The sequence below is a fragment of the Mastigoproctus giganteus genome, chromosome 3 (genome assembly GCF_048544385.1).
Source record: "Mastigoproctus giganteus isolate SK-2022 chromosome 3, ASM4854438v1, whole genome shotgun sequence".
NCBI classification, from domain to species: domain Eukaryota; kingdom Metazoa; phylum Arthropoda; class Arachnida; order Uropygi; family Thelyphonidae; genus Mastigoproctus; species Mastigoproctus giganteus.
The window spans coordinates 203,243,155-203,250,902 of record NC_143577.1 but is presented as its reverse complement, the minus strand read 5'-3'; positions in this window follow the sequence as shown (position 1 = coordinate 203,250,902).

Sequence of the window (7,748 nt, the reverse complement as noted above, 5' to 3'; positions counted from 1 at the left end):
TAATGTCACAGGATGTCAAAAGTGGAACATCCTGTGAAGCATTCTTCTAGACTGATTGAAAAACATTTCCAGAAAGGAGTTCTGAAGAAACTGTTGTCAATTTTCTCTGATACTTTGGAGAGCAGATGCAGAAATTCGTTTGGAACCTTTTCAGGATTACAAGAGGGGAGGACTTTGTGTCTGCACGATCTACAACTTAGCGCTTTAATGCAAGGTGAAAGATATGGGATTCAGCTACTCATCTTTTAATGATAACGTCAAATAAAAGCAATGTAAATTGCATCTAACAATTACTTATTTCTGTTAAGCAACGTTTATCTGATGCTCCTAAACCCTACAACAACCTTGAACCCTGCACCCGCAAAATGGATCGAAATTAACTTTTCTTAATAAAAGGGAGCAGATTACCTTTGCCCAAACATTTTAGGAAATCTTACAAATCGGTCATCAAACCTCAATCATTCAGCAAGTTTCGTTAGGGTTGACACAATAGACTCTTTCATCCATCGATTTCTTTTCTTCTGTTACTGGAATTTCAAGAAAGCTTTATTACCACTTCCATAACTCAAATACTGTGTCGATTTTTTTCAATGATTTTTACAGTTAATGCCTCAATGTTCTGTTATTTATTCCAATATAGTTTATGAGACATCAAATATATTCCAAGTGTGACAGCTAGTGCTAGTCTACCCGGGATCTAAAACTCTGATGAAACTGATATTAAGGTCTCCCTTCTGAGTCAAGACATTATATTTTAGATGAAGTCCAGTCGTTATGATTCAATGAATTACTCTCTTTGCACTTTTATGATGGTCGTACTATCAGTAACCATGGCTAAAATCCCATGTGCTCGATCTGAAATACTGCACTAAATATAATGGAAATGAACCAAGTACCAACATAAGTGGGGGTCGTGGTGTCGACTCAACATGATACAAATTAATGCCTCTCGTCTGTGCCACCAGCCAACACTAAGTGGCAGATGGCTCTCATCAGCCAGTGCAATCCCATCACTTTGCTTATTAAACCCATTGTTAAACCCATGTTTAGTTCTCAGAACAAGGCTTTGGCCAACCCATCTCTTCTCTCAGGCAGTATATCTTTTCAGGTCATAAGGACATAGGGGAGAATGGCAATTCTACCAACTGTGATAGATACTAGGACACATCCGGTTCAACTAGAGTATAATCTCGCTGCCTCTACTCTGCCAGCTAGTGATTGAAGGGTGTTCGAGTAATTGTTCAAGTGGGAGGAACTAGAGAGGCCATGTTATGTCAATCAGTGGGGCATGTTCCTCTGTGTTTCGACAAACAATTAAGAGTAGAAGATATTGGAAAGAATTTGTTCGAAGAACGTTGGAAAACATAAAACAAATGAAATATTTTAGTGTGGTACTGGATGACATTGCTGATGAGAGCCCCTCCCTTATCTTCATACGTGGAAATAATGATAATTTTATACGAGATTAAGATTTATTTGTTCATCTAGGGAGTATTCCTGGAACAACTATTGGTGATAGTCGTTTTGAAAATTTTTGCCAATCTATTGAAAAGTTAAGATTAAATATTAAAAACGTGGTAAGAGTGAACACTGACGGTGCAAAAGAATATGATTGGTAAAAACATTGGACTTATGGGTAGAATAATCAAGAAAATGATAGATATTGGAGCTGAACCTCCGATTGAAATTCAATGCATTGTGCATCAAGAAGCTCTCTGTGGGAAAGTATTGGATCTCCAACACATTATGAATGTGATTATTTCAACTTTAAATTTTATTTGGTCACATGCCCTTTATCTCCGTATGCTTCAACAGTTTCTTTCAAAAATTGAAGCTGAATACGAAGATGTAATTTTATACAGGGCAAATATGTAGTGGCTCTTTGATCTTGCAATTCTTACAGACATAATCACCGCCCTTCCCACATCGGTGGGGAATTACTGATTTCGAATCGGATTGATAATTGTGGGAAATTTTTATGAGGTTTTTCACAACTTGCTGAGTTAGTCTCAGGCTTAATTTTTCTCCCGGAAACTCGTATATTTTGTCCAGTAAACAGACGATATGACCACAGAACACACCTTACAGACGAAATATGCTGTTCCCTCATAGCCTTAGTGCTTTAGCGCTTAACATACTCATTCATACATGCCGTATAACCTAAGATTAGCGTAGTGTTATTATTATTAAAAGAAGCGAAACAAACAGCTCAAAACAGTGGGAATGTTTGGTTAGGCAGAGACCTTGGTCAGGTCTGCTACGAATCAAAATTTTTTACGAGCTTCATATATTTACGAAGTGACTATAAATACCACACAAATGGTTGCACATTTGTAATATGTAATTCTTCTGTCTTCTGTAATGTTTTTCTATTTTGATATTACAATTTTGTTTTAATGATTACTTTTTATATCACGAAAAGTAATTGTAGTGAGAAAGACTATTAATCGCAAATTTACAGCATAGTCATTGTGCGTATCCTCTCCAAGTACTGGGTGAACGTGTCGTATTCACACACACAGCGAAAAATGACATATCCGTTGGAATTACACAACACCTCAGCATATGACGTCTATACTATGTTGCCAAAAGTAAACGTTGGTACAACGTCAGTAGCAAATTCTAACAACAGAAGTGGTATTTTGGTCCATTCTACTTTCACGCTGCTGATGTGCCTAAAACGATACAAGAACCAACAACAACATTTCCAGGGACATCATCTAAAATTGGGAGACATATTTGGGATCGATAATTTATGGAAGACATAGTTAATTATTTCCAAGTCTTTCTGATTACTCTACTGTATGATACAGAGTAAAATTGTTAAATTGTGCAACGTCTTATCGGCCATCAGGATAAAATTATACACTGCCCTACCATAAATATATGGACAGCTGCATATTTATAAGATAACGTTTATTTACTCAAAAACTAATAATGTGGGCTGAGAGCTTTGGCCTTTGTGACAGCCTCTAGTTTCGCGCAACACTCTCCACCAGTTTTTGCAAATGCTCTCCGATGTATTCTGCACTCTTTCCTCACACACACACACCAAGCGATCTAATTAAACCCGAACGTTCTCTATAGAAGGAAGGCCAAGGTTCTGGGCTGGCCAGTCCAACTTTACAACACTCATGTCCTCAAACCAGCGCATCAAATGTCAACAGTATGACCTGGAAGGTTGCTCTGCTCTTACAGGTATGGGCTTTCCCCTGACCTCTTGCCACAGCGTAGGTAACGTTTTATTGTCCAGGACGCCTAGATAGCCGTCAAAATTTATTGTTTTGTCCAAAATGACCAAAGGTTTTCAAAGGTTTTCAGGATAATTTCCTAACAATTTCAGCATCAGTCCTCGTCCAGATTTGCAGTCACATGATCAATCGTCGACATAGGAATTTTCAATGCCGTTGAAATATCAAGCGCAGATTGATTTCTTATATGGCACACGATTTTCCAACTGCCCATTAATTCCATCGATCTTCATTCACAACCATAGTACTGTCCCCTCCATGGAGGGCAGTAGTATGATTATGTAGTTGGCTAACTGTCAAATGATGGGTGTCCGGTTATTAACGATAGGACAGAATAAGTTTTAAGCTTACAATACGGTTATAAGGTATAGGTTATGGTGAATCTTAAGATCCAACCGGTTTACTGCAGAAATTGCGGGTATGTATTTATCACACAAGTAATATTTTGACATGATTAATGCATTGCTTCTTTTTATCACATATGTTAGCTGAAAGTTTTGGGTCTTAAAGAACTGAAAGTATTCTGTCACATTAGAGAAAAATTTAAAAGTTCTAGTACGTATTCCGAAGAAAATTAAGTCTCCTATAGAGGATCAACTTATTTAGCAAAGTAACTCGTACCCTGGTTGAAAATTTGAGGAAAACGGTATTTTCTGGCCACGAAGAAACAGAATTCTGACGTTTCCATATTTCTGTACTACATTGTTTTAAAACATTCCTATGTATGCTTGAAAGAGACTTCCGGCTATGAAATTTCTGTCAACCAACCCCTAATTAAATGCTACATCAGAATGAATGTTTTGGAGAAGGATATAGGAGTTTAGTGGTCAGCATAATCCGTAATAGAGATATGGCATCTTATCTCCAAATCTGGGTGTCGTCAAAGATTGGTTTAAATCAGTGTTGTCTTTTTTTCCCCAGAAATTGGATAGAACTGAGTGTAATCATGAAGGTGTAAAGTTTGCTTCTCCCATTGGAGTTTCCCCCTGTGCCCAGCATTTGAGGAATAGATGGAAAATATTGGAGAATTAAGCAGAATCTCCATGTCCAGGGCAAGTAACCTTTTCAGATTGGAAGGTGGATCCAATGTGTTTAAATTAGAAGGTGGATGCAATGTGGATATATACTAAAGACTATGCATATATAAATTTCAGTGAAAAAACACTCTTTTAAGAATAACCAAAACTAGAATACACATTTCACGGTCGGAATTTAATAATGAGGCCAGCACATGAAAACCTACAGGGTCTCTGGGTTTTTAATTTGCTGGTTTTAATCGAAAAACAATAAAATATTACTTACTGTTGTATAATGCTTGTATATTATACATCAACGTATTCTGAATAATATATATTAGCATTAAAATATTTGTTTCTTCAAGAATTAAATTATATGAAAAATACTGTAAGCAAACGACGTATCTAGAACACACCAACACCACGTGCAGTTCCGTACATCACAGGACAGTTTTCTCTTGAAACAATTTCAACACCGGTATTCTCTCCAATTCGTACAGGATTATCCTTAGTCGCGTGGGAAATGAGATGGACACCTAAACTTTTATTCAATTGTTCAGCAACTTCACTTCCTTTCGAAGGAATAAACAAACTGTTTATTTGATTCCATTGCCGTGGAAATACCTCTTTGAAATTAACGATGGTAATGTTGCAATCATTAATTTCTGCAGTTTTCATTGCTTTAACTCCGCATATTGATTTCAGTACTCTTTCTAAGAGTCGAGGTCCGTTATGTGCCCATATATTACTTTTGTACGTTTTGGGAAATTCGGTAACGCAACTGTTCAAGAAAGGATGGTTCTTGTCGAAGATTAATATTCCGTTTGCAATACCGTTATCGGGTTCTTCAAAGAGCGCATTTCGAAATAGGTCTAACGGCTTCATCGTAATGAAATCTAGGTCGAGATAAATCCCTCCAAACTTCAATAAAACAGCCAATCTCAATGCATCACTGAGATGATAAATCTTGAATTTACCTTTCCTCCAGTCGGTTTGAGAGAACCATTCTCTCAGCGGAGTGTCTTCCAGAAATTTCTGTATATCGAGGTAGACGAAGTTGATGTTCCCATAAACCGTGCTTATATCTTCCATAAGGGAGGTTTTTTCCATGTTAGTAGACGTTATAAACACAGTTATATCCATGCTAGGGTGCCGTTTTGCTGCAGATTCAACTGCGCATGCTTGACGACCATTCAAGAAAGATCTTCCAGAAGTCTCCAAGAAAAATATTCTGGGCGAGGATTTGGAAGATTTGGAAATCAATTTCTTGATCTTGCTAGGCACTTCTGAAATAGAATAATAAATAATTATTTAATCTTTTTACATTTCTATTATCATATGTTATACTTCTACATATGTATTAGTTAAGCAACTTTGACAAATATGAATAAACATTACACTTATTCTTAGATGTCGTACCTTAGGAATGTGATATTAGGTTTCTCCTTCTATGTATTCTGCTAAAGAAGACGTTTCCTTTTTTAGGAAACTAATTTGCAACATTTGTTTCTTAAAAATGTTTTCATTGTTGGATGAAAAGCTAGTGATGCGTCTTAGATGGTCACCAAATGCTCAATTATTGTTTCCTAATTTAGAAAGGCCAATGGAGGATACGCTTAATTCGAAAAAATACTTTAGAAATGCCTTAAAAGTGAAGATAATTCATAAAAATGTTCAAATAATTGTTCGTATTGAGGTCTTCTTTAGTTCACCAACTAATAATTGGTGGATTTAGTATATGCAATTCATTATGATCCTTCTTGTACTTTAAGGAATGAAACTCAAATAATGACTTCTTAAAGTTTGGCAGATGTTAAGTAGAGAAACTGCATATCAACATATGTAAGATTCGAAACTGATGCGAAACTCTTAAATTAATTATAAACATTGAAGTAATACATAGTGCGTTACATTTCGAACGCATTTGATTTTTATTTTAATTATTTTATTTTTAATTAAAGGATAATATATATAAAAATAATTCTTTCACTTGATTACACGTACCTCAAAACGTAATATTCACTCAAGATTTGTAATGGTAATTTGTAAATTTCTTTTAAAGGTGACGCAGATATAAGCTCCATCTGGCAGTTCACTTTTTCTAAAGACTTAAAAAGAAATTGCATATACTAAACTTAAACAAACATCCAGTTCTTTTATCTTTGGTAATCAAGAGAGACAGACAGAAGGAGAGGTCTGATGTAAAACTATTTGAAAACAAAATATTAAAAGCTTCTTTGAACTGTTCCTTACTTTTCGTATCAGGGAAACGACCTACAAACAGAATTGTGAAAACCACACTTCCAACTATTGCCAGCACTAAAATCCTGAGCACTCTCATCTCTCGGATAACAGACTGGAAATGGTTGAATAGAGATGGGCATTCAATAGGCTCCAAGAATTGCTTCACATTCTGTGCTTTTGAATAGTTTTGAAATACACTTTGACATTTTTTCCGGTACATTTTCTTTTCCATCTTGTTAAATTTCTGACGAGATTGACAAACACGTTTTGAAGCATTAATATATTTACCCCCTACCAAACTGTTGTTGACTGTTATAGGATTTGATAAGGAGAAGCAATTCGGCTTTATGGGAACAATATTTTGTTTGATTTTAGTTCATTATTTCTTCTCAATATTCGTGTTGTACCTTGAATTAATACCATTGAAATGGTTCAATTCCCATTTAAATGTTCTGACATCGAGGTTCGAAAGATGAGGGTTATTTACCGAGACGTAATTGACATTTAACACAATTCTAAAATACCTTTGAATAAAGTGATCGTTTTAGAAAATATGTATGAAATGGGCACCAAAAATATTTCATATTTTCAGTTTGTTTCAATTGTTTATTTGTTAACTATTTTATGACCTGTTCTCTTTCGAATCAGTGGGGAGATTACCTTGCATATTTTCAGGCAATAATTGATAATTGAGGCTTATTTTATGAAAGGTAGGGTATCGCAATGCTTCTCTGGGTGAGCGTAGCCAGTTTCTTGCTTACTGTGGATTTCTTTTTTTATTTATATATTTTTTTCATTAGGCAGGCTAAATTTGATTTCTCTTCAAGCAGCAGTTTTTTATGAGAACACAGAGAACGAGAGATATTAGATCCAACAGTGCTTAGTACTATGCATGGATAGAAGGTTGAGATGACTCAGCATACTTGTTGATATTAGACTTCAATTTCTGCACATTGTAATTTTCAGGAAATGAAGGGAGTTTTTCCAGAAATCGGACATTGAAAGAATAAATGAGATTGTAGAAAACAATGGTTCTGTGAGCTTGAAGTTGGACAGTAAATAGAAGCTGACTGGTCGTGGAATGTGTTAGGACTTTGAAAGAGAGAGTGCGAATTATAGAAGTCAGTCAGAAGAACAGTGCCCATGGAAGTATCCACAGAAAACACATGCAGCAGAAATAGAACATCTGTGAGGCAAAGATTGGAGATACTCTGTTAGAGATGACTCTTTAATTAAC